Genomic DNA, 22,119 nt, shown 5'->3' on the forward strand with positions numbered 1-22,119 from the left:
AGGCACAGCCGTGTGATCGTCTTTTCCCGGCTTTTTTGCTGCTCTGTCTTTTCTCCTGCATTGTGGTTATTCTGCTTAGACACCCACCTCCTGTCTGGATGACCAGCACCAACAGGTCCCTCAGAGCCTTCCTGTTCTGTCCCTTCCTTCCTGTTTGTCCTGTTGCTGTAACCCAGGGAGACTCCAGCGCTGTGTTACGAAAATGTCACTGGATACCAGGGCAAAGAAAACGTTCTTAGAAACAAAGTTCAAATGTCCTGCCTGACTTCTGAAGTTTGTTAGCTACATGCTTCCCTCATTATCACACACAGGCCCCTAAATGAAATATTTTCCCCCTCACCCCAAACTGATCTAAGATCTTCCCTGACTGCCCAACACCAGGGCAACTTCTCCATTCCCTATCTTTCTTTCCAGCCCTGTGCTCTATTACTGCTTTGCCAGATAATCACGTGTGGTGGATCTGTTCTCACTCGCCCACACATGCCTGTCTCCTGCATACCAGATGCGTTCCCATGGCAAAGAACTCTCTCTCTCTCTCTCTCTCTCTCTCTCTCTCTCTCTCCCCTTCTCTCCCTCCCCTCCCCTCCCTCTCCTCCTCTCTCTCCTTCTCCTCCCTTCCTGTCTCCACCCTGCCACTCCTCCTCTCACACACAAACAGTGACTGAAACAGGCTAGGGATACAGTAGTCCTTTCTCTACCTTTAGCATTCTTTCATCATTTTATTGAATATTTCTTAATAGTTTTTCTCAAGAATTTCTTTTGATTTAAAAAAATTCCTGTATTATTTTCTCTGGAAATGTCCATATGTCCTGTATTATTCACTTTGGTTACTTTAAATTTAATTTAATCATTGACATTTTACAACCTGCACACTACCTTCAGAGCGAGGGCAGGAGGGATGACACATTCTCGGTGCCATTTCCACACACTGGGCAATGGTGCTTGAAGAGGTTACTAATGTGCCCTAGTGCTATTTCTAAAATTGATTAAATGGAAAAAAGGAAATGATGTTTCAATTAAAAGAAGACATTTCTAATACTTTAAAGATTTGTCTAAGATAATCTACACAGATGAAAAGCAAGCAATCATATTTAGATTTTCTCTTGCCCCCACCCTTGAATCAGCCTAAATAAATGAGATGATATAAGAACACAGCACTTGAAAAACTATAAAACCTAAGATTCCTCCACAGACTGAACCCAGATCACACCTCTGAGAGGTCAGAGTGACAGGTGAAGTCAAATTCTTCCTGGTGCAGCTTTGCAGTCCTCATGTAGCCTTGTCACCACAGAAATTCTCTCAAGGCCATGCTACCTGGTCCTATAAAAAGAGGCAAATGCAGCCAAGAACTCTGAAAATCCACTGTACCCTCCTATACAGTCATCCCATATCCTTCTATTTGCTCCCAAATGTAGGATTTATACTGAGGAATGAACTTAATTGCCAAGACTACATCCACCTAAGCTTATGAATACAGGTGAATTGTCCTGTATTCCTGGGCTGGGAGTTCAACTCCCGGGTGCCCTTTACTTAGATCCATACAGTTGGTAGGTACCATCAAGCCTTTAGCTTCTCCAAAATACACACTTTAACTCAGAGCAGGAAAATATCTGAAAAAGATGTTAAATTATAACCAGAAGAAGAACCCTTCCCAGGAGAGGAAACCCCAGGATGTGTATACAGTTGCTCAAGCAAGCTTGGTAAAAGCTCTCAAAGGTCAAGAGACAAGTGGTAGGGATGTGGATTTGGATGCAATCTTTAAAAGAAAGGGAAAACATTAGGTCCAGGAGTTAGAGCAGCTGTGAAACTAAGTAGAGGGGGAGAGGAGCTGAGGCGGGAGGTAGTGCTCTGCTGCGCTGCTCTGCCAATCAACTCTCTCTGAGGACAGCAGGAAAAGGAGGTGAGGAAAGAAACAGTAATGGAAAGCTAGGTGACATGGAAGAGAGAATGGCAGCTACCAGCACACAGAAAGTTGATGTGCTCGCAAAAGACAACGTAAAATGAAAATTAGACATAATGAACATGAGACACATGCGTGGTAGCCCAGCCTATAGTCCCAGCACTCGGGAGGCAGAGACATAGGAATACCTTGAGCTTGAGGCCAGCCTGGGCTACACAGTGAATGGGAAGACAGCTTGAACTAGTGAGAGTCCCTGCTAAAAAATCAAATAAATAAATCAGAAAATTGTAAATGTTTTCTACCAAAAAAATAAAAAATAAAAAGAAGTGTCGAACCCATCTTATTTTTTGCATGATAATTTTGCACACAAGAAAGCAATGAAGTGATATTTTTGGCATATTTGGAGAAACCAAATTTGAAACTTAATGTTACCCAGTATTTCTTTGAAATGTGAAGCATCCACACAGCAAGACCTCTGTTCCTAGTTTCTTTGACATTAGCTATGGCTTTGGGCTTATTAGTCCAAGGAAATGGACAGTGTATACCAATGCCAGACCTAGCCCATCAATGTCAGATGTGATTCTCATGTTCTCCTGTAGGGGAAATGTTAGGGCCTATGAGTTGCGGGTAGCATTGGCATGTCGTCCCTTCCAGAGGCAAGTGTTCTTTGTATGAGATCGTACCTGTTTTTCTATTCTGTTATTGCAAAATCTAGGACAATCCAGCAGCTGTGATATCATCTTAATACAATTTTGTGTGCTGATGAAGGAAGAGTCAAGAAGATGGGAGGTGCATTTATTAATAAATGTGCATTTAATCATCTGCTTTCAACAATCACAGAGCTTCAGAAAAGTAGAGAAGATAGTAATTATGCCTGGAGCTTTCAGTCTATTCCTCCTTAAACCAAGGATGTCGCAGACACAAAGCAAGCGGAGATGTGATCAATAAACTGTGCATTACTATGCACCTTTGTTAAACATTATGGTTGGCAGACAGTGTTGACCCTTCTCAAGCACACAGATTATTTTATAAAGTGCACACGTCCATTGAGAATGCTCCAGACTCTCTAGCTCAATATCTGACACATTGGGATGAAGGAATATAGATCCTAATACAGAAAATTAGATTTAAAACCCCAATACTTCTGCTCTCTTTCCACTTAACCACTTTTAGGAATTTACTGTTATACAAGCCTCATAAAGTCAGCCAGGAATTACTGCTTTTCTGAAAATACGGAACTAGACAGAGGGTAACTAACTCTGTCGAAGGTTATAAAGCTCACCCTCGGACTACCATGACCTACCTTTTGAAAGAAGTCAGTGTTGAGTGGGTATGTTAATGTCTTTAAGATTTAATGACCACTTCTATCTTATATTTACACTTAAGTTTTAACATTTGTAACTCTTTCTGGAAATGCACTTATGTAACTTAGGGCTTAAGGGGAAATAGCATAATTTCACATAATAATTGCACTTTCATGGCTTTCTTGGACAGTAACTGTGGAGAATTAAGCTAATTGTACACTTTTCCCTCACAGCACTGCATCACTTTATGTCTAAACAAGAGCACTCTGCTTTGCTTTTGTGTGTTCTTCAGTCCTGTTATTTAGCTACTTGCCTTTCCACTTTAACAGCCATTCACATGTGTTCATTTTGCATATTTTTCCTTGCATATGGTTCCATATAAATCTCTATTATGTTGTTTGTACACTGGCTCTAATTTTAATAAATACTAAGATGGCTCACAATTTTCCTGTGAACTCGGTGTCTTTAAGGCATTTGCACACTGACATGAACACATCTGCTACATTGTTTTTAACCACTGCAAAGTAAGCCTCCACTTGCTCTACTGAGTTTAAACTATCTGTTCTTTTCTAAGGAGCACTCCATGTTCTGTTGACTGCCTTCACATGTGGACTTGGACTAAGTATGCACTTATGTGCCTCTGGAGAGCCTGAGTAAAGCTAACTACTCAAAATCAGGTATGTCAAAGAGTTTGTGACTGCACAAAATGACAAAGTACTCGTCACTCCCTTGCTGCCCACATAGAGCAATCACTGTGCCAACATGTTTTAAGGACACTTAGCATCATCTAGTTTTCTAACTGCAAGCAATCCTGTAGGTTTGAGTAATGCCTCTTTGCTATTATAACTGCATATCGTTGATTACTTCCAATTTCTGACACACAAGTTGAGCTCATTAAGACATCACATCTCCCAAAACATTACTCAGGATCTCATATAAGGACATCAACAGTTAAAGACAGAAGGGACGGAGGAACAATCTTTATCTTAGAGAGAAAGGGAATGTACAAAGCTAGCCTCAAGAAGACAATAAGGGCAGCTGTGTGGGCTCCCACCTGTCACCACCCATCAGAGAAGCTTGGGCCCTCCTGCATCTGCTGCCTATCTGTAGATCTGCATAGAGGATTCTTTCCCCTTATTCTCCCTTTTTATTGGGCCAGGATAACAGCATCCTTACCAGGTTGCTAAGATACTTTAGAGTAGAGAGTTTGGGCTTAGAGAACAAACTTTCACAACTGTCTGGAATGATAGTTGTTCAGGACTTGGAGATATGGGACAAACTGTGGATATGCACCAATGAAGAGTGATAGATGCTAGGCATTTTGTGCGCATTTTCTGCTAATGCATTTCCATATCAGGGATGTGTGTTCTCTATGTTCAGTATGGTATGGGTCATTCTTTACTGTACTTAAATGCCAACCCAGAGAACACAGCATGGAGTCTCCTGCCTTTCTGAATTCATGACCTCAAATGCTGAAGAAGTGTCCATTTACCGGGTATGTTAAGGTCCAGCCAAGAATGTGGAAGTAAATTGAGTATTTCTCTTTTTTTATTGGGTATTTATTTCATTTACATTTCCAATGCTATCCCATAAGTATCCCACACGCTCCCCCACCCACTCCCCTACCACCCACTCCCATTTCTTGGCCCTGGTGTTCCCCTGTACTGAGGCATATAAAGTTTGCATGACCAATGGGCCTCTCTTTCCACTGATGGCCGACTAGGCCATCTTCTGATTCATATGTAGCTAGAGACACGATCTCCAGGGGTGGGGGTGGGGGTGGGGTATTGGTTAGTTCATATTTTTGTTCCACCTATAGGGTTGCAGATCCCTTTAGCTCCTTGGGTATTTTCTCTAGCTCCTCCATTGGGGGCCCTGTGATCCATCCAATAGCTGACTGTGAGCATCCACTTCTGTGTTTGCCAGGCCCCGGCATAGTCTCACAAGAGACAGCTATATCTGGGTCCTTTCAGCAAAATCTTACTATTGTAGGCAATGGTGTCAGCGCTTGGAGGCTGATGATGGGATGGATCCCCAGATATGGCAGTGTCTAGAAGGTCCATCCTTTCGTCTCAGCTCCAAACTTTGTCTCTGTAACTCCTTCCATGGGTGTTTTGTTCATCAGAGAAAATGGGATTTCTTACATAGAAATTTCTTTCATAGGTGTTGAAAAATCTGAGAGAGCAAAAAGGAACAGAGAGATAGCATAGGCACTAATACTATAGAAAATAGCTTGTGGTCTTTTGGAAGCAAAATGAAAGACACAATGTATTCTGAGTCAAGAACAATAGAAAATAGGACAGAGTCGCTGGGGGCTACAAACATGGAGAAGCGGTCTTGTGGGCAAACCTGAATCTTCTGAGGCAGAAACATTCCTAGACACAAAGGCAAGGGTGAGGAAAATCCTCCCCTTTTCCCTCTGATTTTTTTAGTCAGGAAGCTTTCCTAAGCAGACACTTAAGTGACCAACTTGTAGAGGAATGTAAAAGCAACCAAACTCCATTCTCTCTTCCTCACTAGCGCATTATTAAGTGTACAGTATAATGGGTCTCACTGGTGTATTACTAGTTACTCAATCAATGAGTTTCGTTATAACCTTTTCGCACATCCAGATAAACACGTGGACAATCCCCATCCTACCTTACTCATGTTTGTAAAAGACAATCAGACAAGGGAGGCTGAGCAATGTTGTTTGTAGACTCCCAGCTCCAACACTGCAGAGGACAATAGAGGGCCACAGGAGTAGGGCCAGGAGACAACAGGCAAGGGTGGCCACAGAAAACTGTAGATACTGGTTTCTGAATTTTGTATAATTGTAAAAAAAAAAAACAAAAACAAAAACAAAAAAACTTTAGTAAGTTTGTACTCAGTTTCAGTAGGCAAAAAGGTTTTGGCTATTATTCAATATCTAATTTGGCCCAGAAAACCCTGAGCCTACACTAACAGATAGTTCCTAATTCAGTCTGTCCTGTACGTTATTAAACAGGAAGTATTTGAAATGTTAACAAACTCTTCTCAGTCCTGGCTCCATTGCATGTGTACCTAAGAGATTTTATATTTTTGTCTGTATTGGGAAGCCTTTGGGGATATGGGAAGTTGACATGAGCAATGAGAACAGATACAAGGATTGGCAGTCATTATCTCACACCGTAGGAGACATTAGCAAGACGAAATGCGTCATTTTGAATATCTGAAGAAAGTCTGCTTGAACTCCTTCAATGATACTTAGTGGACTACATGAAAATGAGACAATAATACAATGATTTTACTACATATTTATGATTTGGTTTTGTGAGGTAACACCAAGCATTCAGAAAACTAATAGCAAAACTTCCATTATAAGGATTTCCTTAGAATGGCACATTGAACTCAATTATTTTGTGTGTGCACTCATATATATGCATATGTGGTTATGTGTGAATGTGTGTGAAGACTATTGGAGGTCAGAGGTCAATTTCAGTATCCTTCTAGGGGCCCCGTTCACTATGGTTTTTGAGGCAGGATCTCTCATTGTTTTAAAGCTCATGGAGCAGGCTAAATTGGCAGCCAATGAGCCCCAGGGAGTCTCCTGTCTCTACCACCTCGGTGCTGAGATTGTAGTGTGAATTACTGGGGTTGACCTCAGGTCTTCATGCTAGCACTTCAAGCATTTTGCTGGTGAAATATCTTCCTAATCCTGTAAGGTTGATGACTGTCCCGGAACCTTTCAATCCATTCTCACTGTCTTACAATTTAAGCCAGAACATGGATTTACTGTATCCAGTAGGAAAGTACTAAGCACAAAGTGACTGAAGGCTTGTGTTAAAAGATGCTTTGTGGTTTAGTTTGCCTTCTTGCATTTCTGCTCCCATCTGAGAAGAAGGGCCTATCTAACTTGATTTTTGAATATGATGAAATGATGCGATGGGAAGCCACACTACCCAAATTGTCCAAAAAAAGACCCAGCATCCTCTATCACTCAACACAGAAAGCCTGTAGATGTGTGAGTGAGTCCTACAGAGCTAGCATTTGTGTCTCACCTGGATAAACAGATGCCAAGGAGACTGCTGTGAGCAAAGCAAATATACTTCATTTATTTTCTTTCTTTCTTTTTATAATACCTGAATTTTATGGTTACCTGTTGCATGGCCTTGTTTAAACATTGCAGAGCATAAAGCCTGGAAAAATCTCAAATAGTGTAGAAAAATCCCCATAGAGTGTAAATATCAACAATAAATAGTAAAAAAAAAATTATGCAGAGAATGTACCATAAATATAAATAATTTAATTAGTAAGTGTGAAGGATTAATTCATATTGAAAATAAAAGAAATTCCAACTATCACTCAAATAAAGAAGCATAACATAGAAACTAAGCTTGGAAAAAAAAAGAAACTAAACTTGGATTTCTAAATTCTTAGATGCAGATTATACTATGTGAAAATAATCTGGTGAACTTTGTCAGTTGGTTAACACAACAGAATTGTAACTATGGAAGCCTTGTAGATTAAAAAAAAAACAGAAAAATTAGGAGAGAGCAATATGACAATGATTTAAGTAAGATATGAAAAATCAATAAAGCTATATTTATTGTAACACAACATGAAGCATTTTACATTTCTGTGTGCATCCTTTAAACAGTTTTATAAACACAGTACAAAAACATAACATAACTTCATTACTATACTATCTCCTATCAGCCAGGGAAAGACAAGCATTTGAAAAGGCATTGGCAAAGAAAGTTGAACAACTTTAGGATATAAATGGTAGCCCAAGTCCCTGGTGGTGATATGTCAGTTCTAGAATGCAAACAAGATAAGCTTTAGAGAAGACATGCTTGTCAACTTCATGGCTTAGGACCAATTGGGCATTATTTTTTAAGTAATGTTAATATAACTCTAATTTGTGCAAAACCTTGTAATTACTAATTTGTACTTACTGTCCTTAGAAACACTTAAACAAACTATTTTTTAAAATGATACTACTTATAGAAATACACTATTGTAAGCTAAAGTCAGTGATGGTCAGTTATTAAGCAGAGCTAACAGAACAGACACTTGAGCTATACAGTTTATTATTTATTTTATTTTTCATTTGGGGGGCACATATTTTGTGTGTGTGTTTGTGTGTGTGTGTGTGTGTGTGTGTGTGTGTGTGTGCCGGGGCTCACAGAGTCCAGGAAAAGAGCATGATATCCCTTGAATGTGGAGTTACAGGTGGTCATCAGTTACCCAGTTAGCGTGTTGGGACCTGAATCCAGGTCCTCTGCCAGAGCTGTATGAGCTACTGACCCTACTGACCACTGAACTATCCCTCCAGACTCTATATATTTTAGTCTCAGTTCATCTTAAATCCAAAACAATTTTAAAGTGAATTTGTGTTACACATTGGATAAAATTACATTACATTAAAAGAGAAGTTTATGATTCTAATAAACGTTCTCATTTTTTATCATTCCAAACATGTCAAAGTTATGAGGAATGTGAATGACTGCTGCTATGATACAGAGTATCACAACTAAAAGTGGCAAACATAGTAAGAAACTTGTTTGTGGCATACAACACAGATCATTGATAAACTGTTCTCTTTATTGATATCTAGAGGCCTTCTGTATCTCTTCTGCCTAATTTTGTTTTGAAGTTTGCTATTTCAGATATGAGAATATTTATGCCAGCTTGACTATAGCGTCGATTTGCTTGACCAGTTAATTTACAACCTTTGACTCTGTCTTTGAATGTCTTTGAAAGCAAGTGTCTTTCTTCAAGACTGCACATAATTAGATATTGCCTTTTAATCCAGTTACTTACTCTGGATCACTTTATTGATTAGTTGTAGTCATTTTTGTTTAAGGTTATTATTAATAAGGTTTGTTATTCCCCATAATTCTGCTCTGGTTAGTTAAACTGATCATCCCCTATGTAGTATCAAGGGCTGCTGGGCTTTGATTTGGCTCTGCTATGTTCATCTAGTCCTTTCATGCAATAAATGCTTTCCTGTCCTTTTATGAAACAAATTAAACCAGTGTGTCCTCCCAGAGAGAAATCCTGATTCACTTCTGACAGACTTCCCATTTCTGATTTCCTCAGGCTTCAAGTTAAAACTTCTTTTGTGGTGCTTCAGGGATCAGCCTGTCTATTCATGGCACTCAGTAACAGAAGCTCAGAGAGAATTTCAATTAATGAGTTCATGATAAGAACATATATTTCTCCAAGATTAGATACAAATAGAAATAAACACATGAAAAAGTTGTTCAACATTCTTGGCCATCAGGGAATTGGAACCTATAACAATACTGGAATTTCATCTCATGCCAGACAAAATGACTACCATAAAGAAGACAAATAATAACAAACCTGGCCATAGTGTAGGGAGAAGGGAACCCATGTGCACTGGTACTGAGGACATAAATAAGTCTAGCCACTATTGAACTCAATTTGGAGATGTATGAAAAATCGAACTCTCATATCATCCAGGTAAACCACAGTGAGACTCTAAGTCAACACGCTACAGAGCAGAATTCTACATTTCTGGAGTATGACATGAAAGCAGCCCCAGACTAGGGGAAGGAAGAAGAGTAGAGGGAGGGGAGAAAGTAGATAAGGGAATAGAGGGAGGATACAAGAAGAGGAAAGGGGAAGGGGTCAGGATGGAGTAAAGATGGTTACAATGTATGATATACTTGAAAGTATTCATTACTGTCTCAGTTAGGGTTTTACTGCTGTGAACAGACAATGACCAAGGCAACTCTTCTTATAAGGACAACATTTAATTGAGGCTTCCTTACAGGTTCAGAGGTTCAGTCCATTATCATCCAGGCTGGAGAATGGCAGCATCTAGGCAGATATGGTGCAGGAGGAGCTGAGAGTTCTATCTCTTCATCTAAAGACTGCTAGAAGAATATTGGCTTCCAGGCAGCTAAGACTAAGTTTTAAAGTCCATGCCCATAGTGACACACCTACTTCAACAAGGCCACACATCTAAATAATGCCACTCCCTAGGCCAAGCATATACAAACCATGACAATTATTTACAATAAATACACACACACACACACACACACACACACACACACACAAATTTAGAAGTTTTAAATCTGGCCCCCATTGCTAAAACATAAATCTAGCAAGATAAACATTGTAGCTATCATAGAGAACTCTATCCATGAAATGAAATAACTATTTTAGGATTATTTTGATATTCTAGAGATGTGCTAAAACTCTGACTCTCTGGTTACTACAATTATGTGTTCAAAAGCATATTTATATCTCCTAGAATTATTTCTTACTCATAAATGTTATAAGACAATGATGTAATTGCTATAATTATATATAATTTATATAATTGGTTTCTAATGATATATCAATTTAAAATATATTCAAGAAACATACTCATTAATAGCATCTCTTAAAGGTATATGTAGGCTAGAAGTTGTTTCCAGAACAGTTTCTACAGTCACTAGAAATTGTTTGCTTTGTAAAAAATTTTATTTTTGAAATATTTATACATGTATACAATTCATCTTGATCATATCCACCCCTTATTCCCACCTGCCCCAGGATTTATGTATCATACTTTTCTTTCAACTTCATGTCCTTCTTTTACAGTGCTTGAAGTATATTTGTTTTCTACTCATTAAGTCCAGTTGGTGATCTCCATCCAGATGTACATAGATATCTGGTCATCCTCTATGGCATGGGGGAACCTACCAGCAGACACACTTCTAAAGGAAAGTAAATCTCTTTTTCCTAGCAGCCATCAACTGTCACTAGATCTCAGCTATGTGTAAGACGTCATAAACCCCTTCTTTCTACAGTAGAACTCATAAGTACCTGAATCTTAGATGGATCTTTCAAGCTTTGCTCGCTACTGTTGAGAGCTTGTATGTACCAGAGCCCTGTCATGGTAAGAGGACAGTGATTCACAACAGTCCCGCACATCCGCCAGATCTTCTATGCTTCCAGGCTCCTCTTCTGTAGTGTTTCCTGAGTCCTGCAAGAGGGGTTGATGTAGGTGACTGTGCAGGCCTGACTCCTCACAACTACTTATTAATTCTCATTTCTTTGAACAGCAGCATGTCTCTACGTTAACCACTACCCACTAAACCTAGAATCTTCTCTGAGCAGAGTTAGGATCTGCACAGATCTGTGGATACAAAAATTAGTATCTGAAAAACCATTTGACAACATGGATTCTTAGGAAAACAACATCATGTCCAACTGGACACTGTTTGCTGTAATACCAACCTGCCAGGTAAGATGTGCCCATGGGCACAATGTTGGCTAAACTTTACAGGGATCACGAGCTGATTGCAGTTAAGGTACTGTCTTAGTCAGGGTTTCTATTCCTGCACAAACATCATGACCAAGAAGCAAGTTGGGGAGGAAAGGGTTTATTTGGCTTACTCTTCCATACTGCTGTTCATCACCAAAGGAAGTCAGGACTGGAACTCAAGCAGGTCAGGGAGCAGGAGCTGATGCAGAGGCCATAGAGGGATATTCTTTACTGGCTTGCCTCTCTTGGCTTGCTCAGCCTGCTCTCCTATAAAACCAAGACTACCAGCCCAGAGATGGTCCCACCCACAAGGGGCCTTTCCCCCTTGATCACTAATTGAGAAAATGCCTTACAGTTGGATCTCATGGAGGCATTTCCTCAACTGAAGCTCCTTTCTCTGTGGTAACTCCAGCTGTGTCAAGTTGACACAAAACTAGCCAGTACAATTGACCCCTTGTCAACTTGACACACAAACACATCACTAGTAAGCCTCAACCCTTAATTTCTTATTCATCCCCAAGATCTAAACAACTTTAAAAGTCCCACAGTCTTTACATATTAAAAGTCAATCCCTTTAAAATGTCCAGTATCTTCTAAAATCCAAAGTCTTTTTACAATTAAAAATCTCTTAACTGTGGGCGCCACTAAAATAGTTTCTTCCTTCAAGAGGGAAAATACCAGAGCACAGTCACAATCAAAAGCAAAAGTCAATCTCTAACCATCCAATGTCTGGGATCCAACTCACAATCTTCTGGGCTCCTCCAAGGGCTTGGGTCACTTCTCCAGCCATGCCCTTTGTAGCACACACATCGTCCTCTAGGCTCCAGATGCCTGTACTCCACTGCTGCTGCTGCTCTTGGTGGTCATCTCATGGTACTGGCTTCTCCAAAACACTGCATGACCCATTCAGTCCTGGGCCGTCAATTGCAACTGAGGCTGCACCTTCACCAATGCCTTCCATGGCCTCTCACAGTGCCAAGCCTCAGCTGCTCTGCGTGACCCCTTCATGCCTTCAAAACCAGTACCACCTGGGTGACCCTTACACATTACCAAGTCCCACTGCAGCAGGAGTACAACCTTGGCTATCTCTGGAACACAGCCTCTTTGTGCTTTCAGAAAACACTTCCCAGAAGATGTCACCTCAATGATGCTGGTCTCTTCTTAATCACCGCTAATTTCTTAGCTCCAGCTAACCAGCATCAATAGTCCCAGTAATGCAAAGTTTTTGCTTTGGTAGTTCTGGTATCTTGTTAATCACAGCTGATTCTTCAGCCCCAGCTAACCAGAACTACAGAATCCTCACAATCAAGGTAACAATGGCCCTGAAAAGAGTCTTTAATTTTCCCTCTGAAATTTCACAAACCAGACCTCCATCTTCTGCAGTGTTCTCAATATTATCTTCCAAGCTCCTACACAACATCCGACAGAGCTCTTAACAACGGATGGATCTTCAAGCCCAAAGTTCCAAAGTCCTTCCACAGTCCTCCCCAAAACATGGTCAGGTTGTCACAGGAATACCCCACTCTGCTGGTACCAATTTGTCTTAGTCAGGGTTTCTATTCCTGCACAAACATCATGACCAAGAAGCAAGTTGGGGAGGAAAGGGTTTATTTGGCTTACTCTTCCATACTGCTGTTCATCACCAAAGGAAGTCAGGACTGGAACTCAAGCAGGTCAGGGAGCAGGAGCTAATGCAGAGGCCATAGAGGGATGTTCTTTACTGGCTTGCCTCTCTTGGCTTGCTCAGCCTGCTCTCCTATAAAACCAAGACTACCAGCCCAGAGATGGTCCCACCCACAAGGGGCCTTTCCCCCTTGATCACTAATTGAGAAAATGCCTTACAGTTGGATCTCATGGAGGCATTTCCTCAACTGAAGCTCCTTTCTCTGTGGTAACTCCAGCTGTGTCAAGTTGACACAAAACTAGCCAGTACAGGTACTCTCCATGGTAGGGATTTCATGCCTGGTATGGTAAACATAGTCAAAACACAGAGCTAGGGAACCTCTTTGCTTTTTAAGAAACATCACTCATTTAATTTAGTTTAAATTAGAGAATGAAAAGTCATTTTGAAGAAGATGATGTTAAAAACTTTGAATCAAGCCAGTCTTTCTAAGCAAATATTCCCCCACTAGACTGCACCTCTAACCCTGAAAGCAATCTATGGGAATTTGAAACAAGGCCTGTGACAGCAATAAACAGGCAAAGAGTCCAGGGACTCTTTGAGGCCACCCAGTAGCCCAACTCTGTTTCACTGAATTACTGTTTCCATATTTGTTTACTGTACTGGATTTTTATGGGCCTTCACACATGAATGATACAGCCAACTGAGTTAAGGATATTTGCTAGATCCTTTGTCCCATTCCCAAGTTACTAAAGACGGACTACTACTAGTCCAGCCCTGAGCAGCTGAGGGTTTGAAGAGTGTATTAAAGACTCCTGATCAGAAGCTGTAGATATCTCTGAGCAGCAAAGGTTAGTTGTAATGTAAATGACTTCTGGTTACTCCATTTCTACTCAAATGGGGCTTCTTTCTGTCCTGTATTATAGAGAAGTCATAATGTCTGCCTAATACCACAGTTTTATCCTCATCATTGTACAGGAAGCTCATCAGTCACTGAGCTCTCTGCGCTCAGAGACATCATGTCCCTCCTCCTGCTCCCTCCCATTATTGCATATCTGAAGATTGTGGCATTAATAGGGCTCATTTTATACCAGGAAATCAAACTTCCTGAGAATGGCAATAACATAAACAAAGAGAACCTATGTATATATACATTTGTGACATCATGGGCCGCGTGAAAGGGTCCCAGAGCGCCCTCAGATGCACAGTAGACTGCACCTTTTGAAGAGTCAACTTTCATTGTTCAGTTTTTTTCCTCTCAGCTGTTTTCAGAGTAAAATAGATTCTCATGAAAGAAAAGAACCGGGACTAAAAGCAAAGAGTAGCTGCTACGCAGTTAATGGGGGGGGGGGGGGGGACAGGGAGCTGATATATGACATCACATATCAAATTATATCAGTTTTCTCAGACTTTGTTTAATTATGCCTGAGTCTTCACAAAGTAGAGTTGGGAGGTATTATTTCCATATAGATCTTGTGGGATAAGGAAGACTAAGTGTCTCTGATGGCTGTTCTTGGTTGTCAACTTTACTAATCTGTAATTATCTAAACCCCAAGCATCTGGGTACACCTGTGAGAGAGGTTCATGACTGAATCATTTGAAGTGGAAAGACTCACCTAAATCTGGATCTTTTGAGGTGGAAAGGTCCTTCTTAAATGCAGGCCACATGTTTCTGCTGGCAGCCTATATAAAGGACATGACAGAAGAAAATTCTGGCTCTTCGCATGTTGCCTTCACTCTCAGTGGCTGCTGCATTGGTTCACATTGCAATTCTTTGCTGGTCATCATTGAGTTTCACTGATGCTCATCTTCAATGATGATGGTCTGATATGAGTTCACCTTGCTTTCTTCACAGATCTTTACTTGTCTTGACTTTGTAAAGAGAAATGCACCAAAGAACTGGTGATGTTCTAGCAGCTTCTCGCCACTACTATGGACTCTGGCCAATCCTTGGAGCTTTGAGGTTTCTTCTGAATTGAACCATGGCTGCTGATTTGTGTTTGGTGACACTCATGAATTGGACTGCTAATATCCTTACAATGATGATCAGAATGCCCCAAAGAACTACTTCTCAACAGGTCCACTTCTACTAACCTTTCTTCCTCCCCTACCTTTAGTTGATGGGCTATAAGAGAGGTCAAAGCATTTAACAACCTTTATTAAAGTAAGTTTTGAAAAATATAAGCCTACATCCAGCATCATGAATTCAATAACTATTGGATTCATGGACACTGCATGGAGTGAAGGCATTGTCAGAAGTGTCGTCCATGTACTTTAATACATCAATGAACATCTAGAATGCATTCACACAGCAAGTAATATACTTGACTGCTAGAGTTACATGTGGGATACCCAGAGACTCTCAGTAGTGGCTTCATGAGATGTGAAATGATGCAAAGGACACTGTGTGAGGAAGTGGATTCTAGAGCTGGAGACAGATATGATGAATCCTGAGCACATCTCCTTGTGATTCAACATAGGCAAGAATTATACATAGGATCACTGTCTATATGTGCATTTTTCCTCTTTTCATTTCCAAGACTCAAAAATGGTGGTTGATGTACCAAATGTTTACTGATGTTTTCAAAATTAGCATTTCCACAATTTCAGCAAATTTGCATTCAATAATTACAGTACTGCACTCTTTCTAATTGATAACTAGTAAGATTTCATTTTACTGGGAAACAAAGCAGCAAATGGACCATACCCACTTGAATTCTTTTTTTTTCCCTAGATCTGGCTCTTTTAATGAACCTCAAATTGTTCTTTTTTCCGGGCAGCAGTCATGGGTTTCCTGGCAACAGCCATTTGGGTTTCCAGGTATTTTAAAGCTTAGATTCTAAAATTCCTGAAGGAGAGTCCTACACAGCTGCAGGATGCACACAGTGGCTGGTTCACAGGACAGCCTTCTCCCCTACATCAACTGTTTCTACAAAAGCAACTGTGTCTTAGCCTTGCATTTACTTATCTGCATTGCTGAAAACACCCAAGTTGTTTCTGTTTTATGGTAATTTCCAAAAGCAAAAGAACAAATGTGTTGCCAAGGAGATGCTGTAGAGAGGAAAGAGGAGTAAAGATGCCCGTATCTGAGCATCTGGTATGTTCCCTGCTCCCGTTCCCCACCCACAGAAATTTACAGCAGCTTCCCAGAAAGGCTGAGATAGCATGAAGACATTGCTCAGTTATCCATGGTCCTCAGATCAGATTTATGCCAACTCACCTCCATCCAGACACTTGACATATGATTTAAATAATTTCTTTGATGGTATAAAAGACCTACTAGGATGAGGAAGCAGCTGTTACAGCTTCACTGAACACATAGAAGACAATTCCGTTAGTGTCATAGGGAGATGGCAAGGAACATGGGGGAAGCCTTTTGGTTTCCACAAGAGTTATCTGGCAGTGTCTAGAAAAGCATGCTTTAGCAACACTGTGTCCGAGAAGATGACAGAGGTCCTCTACAGCCACCAGACCTCAGTGTCTTCTTATAACTGCTGTTTAACTTCTTTAACAGCTGTTTAAATAATTTGTCTTTGTTCTCCATTATTGAAAACCTGAGATTCCTAGGGACAGCGAAACACACTAGTAATATCTTATTATATAACAAAGGTGAAGAATTTTATTGGGAATCCAATGGATGACAGAGATATAAAAAATAATGAAACCTGTTCTTACAGCTCATGGGAAGGCAGAGTCTTTGTCCAAAGCAGCCCAAAACAGCGTATTCACAGGCAGATGTGAAGACACAATCCAGAAGTAAAACCAATGATCTTGATAAATGACTTGTCTCCAATTTCAGATCAATGACAAGGCACAAGTGACAGACTAGACATAGATTGAGAATAAGGAACACTGCACACAATGACAGCTAGAAGTGTACAGTATCAAAGCTATAGAGTACCTTGGACTTATCATTACATGTGTCAGTGGGCCAGACTTTGACCATACTACTCATTGTCAATCAGGAGTGACATATAAGTGTTTTTATAAATCTAGTCACACATAAAATAATCCTATTTTTGTCTTTTCAAAGTTTCACATTATCAAGTTGGGTTCTGATGGGTCAGGACTATTAGAGACTAAAGCAATTAAAATTGTACACTCCCATGATGCGCCAATTCAGACTTGAGACTGAGTAGACTGAGAAACGGGCGTGTTTTGCTGTTCTGTGCTCATTAGTTATTTTAGGAGCAGCATTGGGAGTCCTTACTTCAATAGCTCAGGGTATTGGCAGCATGCTTGCCACCACTCAGGATTATCTCTACTGCTGTTAAGTGAATTTTCAATAGAAAATTAAGCTTTTCAAAAGAAAAGGCACTGCCTACTTTTAAAGTTGATTGGGCTATCATACACTAGCCTGCCAGCCACTCTGTTTATCCTCCCTGTGATGTGAACACAGCAATTGCATACTATGGACTATTATGGATTCTCATGCCCCTCACAAATCACTCCCCTAAGAGAACTTATGCTGCTAGATTTATAACTGTAGGTAAGGGCCTCAAAGGTACCAGACTGAGTCTTCAAGGACTATTATCTATATTTTTTTAACTTTTCAATTTTTTTAAAAAAATAAAATAAACATACATTTAAAAAAGGTCACAAGATTTTTGAAAGAAATGAACCTTTTAGTGAATGTATACATTAAAGAACTTGTGGATTAGCGGAATGGTTTTGCCCTGAGGCTATTCAAGGTGTTAGGGTGATGGTACTTGAAATGTATGAAACCCTCGTGATTAGTCTCTCATGATCTAAGGAGTGATATAATTATAGGTGTGCTTTAGCCTGAAAAAGAGAAACCACATCAATTCTGAGAAGACTAAGGTCCTTCACTTAGCCACATCAAAATACTTATGCCTGCAAAGGATAGCTAAATGTAAAGATATGTATATTTAATATTGAAATTATATGGCAATGCTAAAAGTTCTGCAAAACTCTGGTTATAGCTTGGTGTGTCCGCGCTTCAGTGTATTCTCCGGTAACCACTGTACCACCAGGGAGAAGATGAGGCTTGTACAGATGTGACTTTTACCAATGAGTTTCAAAGAGCTTTTATAAGCTTGTTCTTTTTCAAATTTCTATGTGACAAATAGTGACTGTTCTTAGTTTAAGGATTAACTGGGATTCTTTGACTATGGTTAATAGGAATGCAATACATATAAGTCATTTGTTTAGTTAATTTGAGACAAAGTCTCATGTAGCTTAGGTTGTTCCTGAACACATTATGTAGACAAGGCTGGCCCTGAACTCCAGATCCTCCTGCCTCCACCTCCTAATTAGGATTACAGGACTTGGGAGTACTGAGCTTAAGTTTGTATTCCATAACGTCATTACATATTTATCCTCTTAAATTATTTTTAGCTCTGTGCTTATGTCAAATGTTCATTGCATAGAATATTCCAAACTGACATCTAATACCCATGTCGAATTTAATCCTTTCTCACCTAAGTAGAATTAGCTGATTTGCCCCTGGGCTTGTTCAGTTCTTACTACATGAGCATCTAACTCATCTATGTGAGTTACTACCAGCTCTTGTGTCTAGATGTAGCTATGTGGCTTTGCCCTTACAGAGTTTCTTGGCTGTTTCCTGAGATTGATACTTTGTATCGTTGAAGAGCATTCCCTTAAGCCTCAGAGATTTAGTCATTGATACTTTGTATCGTTGAAGAGCATTCCCTTAAGCCTCAGAGATTTAGTCATTGGCCTTTTACAGAAGCACATTACATTATTTATGACTTTTCACTTACTGGTCTTTTGGCTAAAATCAGCTGCAGGACCTAACATTTATTTTTTTCATAAAGTATCCACTATGTTTTAGACACAGACAATACTAATCTGAGCAAGACGAGTAAATGGACTAATTTCTCAGAGTTTGTGATGCAGAGGATGGACAAAGACAAGCCTCCATAAACCCTACAACGGAAGAATGTAAAGCCCAGCATGGCAACTGGAAGAGTCCCTTAGTTGCTTCCCATTGCTTTGATAAAATACTCTGCCTCAAACATCTAATGGGAGACAGGCCTGACTTAGCTCATAAGTACAGTTCACAGTCCATGTGGCAGGAAAGACACAATGCGTGCTAGTGCTCAACTTGCCTGCTCTGGTTCATACAGTCCTGGTTCCCCTGATCATGATATGGTCCCACCCACAACCATAAATGTTCCCGCTAGTCAAAGCAGTCTTTCACAGATATTTTTAGAGGTTAGCCTTACTCTATACACTCCCTCAAAAGTGTGGCAATATGGCATCGTAGAGAGTATCAGTTGAATAATATGGCGAGGAAAGAGCTGAGAATGAATGTTTAAAGAGAAATCTGAAGATCTAGAATGAGCTAGCTAGTTCTTTTTATCACTTTCCTGAGCTGCTCTGAAATGTCTGCCCTCAAAGTGTCTCACACATGGCTGCTCACAAAAGGCTTTGAAGAAAAGTTAAAATATTAATCTCATATCAAAATGTCTTTGTGTGATGGATGAGTGTGCGAAGGATTATGAAATGAGCATTTGGCAAAAGATTGAAACCTAAAATAATTGCATTTAAATTCATCTAAATCAAACTTAGTTTAACATGCTATGCTTCATCTTAGTCAAATTTGTATTTAATTAGGTAATTAACATGTCTGATCATTTTGCAACACTTACAGATTGCTGATTATGGCTGATAAATGAGCATTGTACTATGAATATTTAATTTCTTGCTTGTAACAATGAGAAATACACATTTTCATAAGATAATTGATAGTGACAAAGCTCTTTACATCATTTCTTCTCTGTGGTTTATTGCTGGGTTTTGACACACTGTCCTCAGGGCGTTTTCTTTGACACTCACTGCATTTACAACCTTGCATGAGTAGTGCTTGTCATTTCTCAGAACTCAGATGATGATCTGTGAGAGCACGTCTCTGCCCTGTTCAGTTCTTTTTTTCAAAGTGGATCATAAGGGGAAAGGCAGATGGTAACAGCAACACGCGTGTCCTTCTGATCTGAAATTTGCATTTCAAATATGTGTCCATTTAGAGAATTAGCATTTTATACAAAAACATTCGTATTGGCTTTGTTTAGGAAATTGTGCCTAGTCCTGCCATGACTCGATGTCCCAGGGAGCCTAGCATAACTGTCTCCTAAGAGGTTTCATCCAGTAGCTGATGGAAACAGATGCAAAGACCCACAGCCAAACATCAGGCAGAGCTTGACGTGTTTTGTGTAAGAGTGTGGAATAGGACTGAGCAATCTGGAGAAGCCAAGAACACCACAAGAAGACCTATAGAGTCAACTAACCTAGGCCCATGGGGGCTCACAGAGACTGAACCACCAACCACAGAGCACACAGGGACTGGACCTAGGACCCCTCTCCATTGTAACAGACGTGAAGCTTGGTCTTCATGTGGGTCTCCTAACAATTGGAACAGGGGCTGTCTCTGTCTCTGTTGACTCCCACTAGATCTGCTTCCCCTACCTGGACTGTTTGGTTGGGCTTCAGTGGGAGATGATTCACTTAGTTGTGTTGCAACTGGGTGTCCCAGGGCAGGGTGGTACCCAAGAGAGGCTTTCCCTTGTCTGAGGAGAGGGGGTGAGGGCAGTGGGGAGGGGGGTTTTTAAGGGTGGGACTGGAAGGAAAGGAGGGAGGAGGTTGTGACCAGGATGTTAAGTGAATAAATAATTTAATTAATAGAAAATTCATATTATATATGAATATTATGATATATGATATAAACATCATATATGTGATATTATGTATAACATTATATCATACATACTATATGAATGTTATACTTGTATCAAGGATTCATTGAAAAATATCAAAATAATAATCACCTTGAAAAGTTTACTGAATGAGAAGAAATAGGAGACACATTAAACACTCGAGACTGAAGCTCTTACTCGGGGTGCAGTGAAGACTATAGTGAATCTGAGAGGCTCCTTTCCCACCTCCTTTAAGGTGAGCCCTCCTGGGAGAAGCTGATTGCTTTCAACAGAGCACAGAGAAAGTCATCCTGATGAAAAGATAATTAGTGACATGAATGTCAGCTCCCAGGTTGGGTTCCTAATGTAGCACTGCTCAATTGTCATGTCAGCCATTCTAGTCACCCTTCTACAAACAGCCTCCAAAGAGCGGTTAGGAGTGGGCATGGACCAGCATTTCTATGTAGTCTAAGATGTCTGTAAACTTTCTAACATCAGCCACCTAACTGGAGTAAACAGAGCAATGATGAATATAAAAGTCTGGAGATCTGGGAAAATTAAATGAATTGGCCTCCATGCAAAGATGTATTACAAATTCAGAATCTAAAGGGAATGTACTTGTTTTATTGCAGTCTGTTTCTCATTTCCTTGCTATGTAGTCAAGTACTTATGGTCCTCCTGCCTCAGCATCCTGAGTCCTAAGGTTAGAGGTATGTACTGCTGTACCCAACTCAAGGCTAACTTATCACTCTGTCACCATCCTCACAATGAGCAGAGAGCTCAGGCCTCTTACACAGGAACACAGATGAAAACCACAATGCCATCACTACCAATGGCTCATTGTGCCAATACCACCATCTTAGGAGTAAGCAGAAATGGCAATGTATGATTTGGGAGAACATAGATTTTACTAAACATGCAATGATGAATAATTGTCTCTGTTCTGTCTTCTTTCCGGTCTTTTTCTCATTAACCTTTACACTTTAGCTTAGCCTAATATCTGTTGGCAAAAGACCATGAAGCAGAAGACATAGAAATTTAAAATGAAGAAAAGAGGGTATAAAGGAGTAGACAAGGAAATATCAAATAATATTTTTAAAATCTTTAAGAAAGTTTCTTTTTAAAAGCAATTTTCATATTTGAATCACAAACACAGGCACAATTATAAACCAATCTGACCTTGAGTTTATAAAAAGACTGTATTGTCTTAAAAACTAAAGCCTCCTTTTTCCCATGTAAATACTTCTTAAGGCAGTCAGTCAGGGTAAATGAGAGAAGACTATATCGTTGCACATAGTTTTTGTAAAGAAGGTATTTATAATATTTTTTCATTAGTTCTCTGAATATACAAGCAATTTTGGAAACTCAAA

This window comes from Mus musculus, chromosome 3 (genome assembly GCF_000001635.26).
Source record: "Mus musculus strain C57BL/6J chromosome 3, GRCm38.p6 C57BL/6J".
NCBI classification, from domain to species: Eukaryota; Metazoa; Chordata; class Mammalia; order Rodentia; family Muridae; genus Mus; species Mus musculus.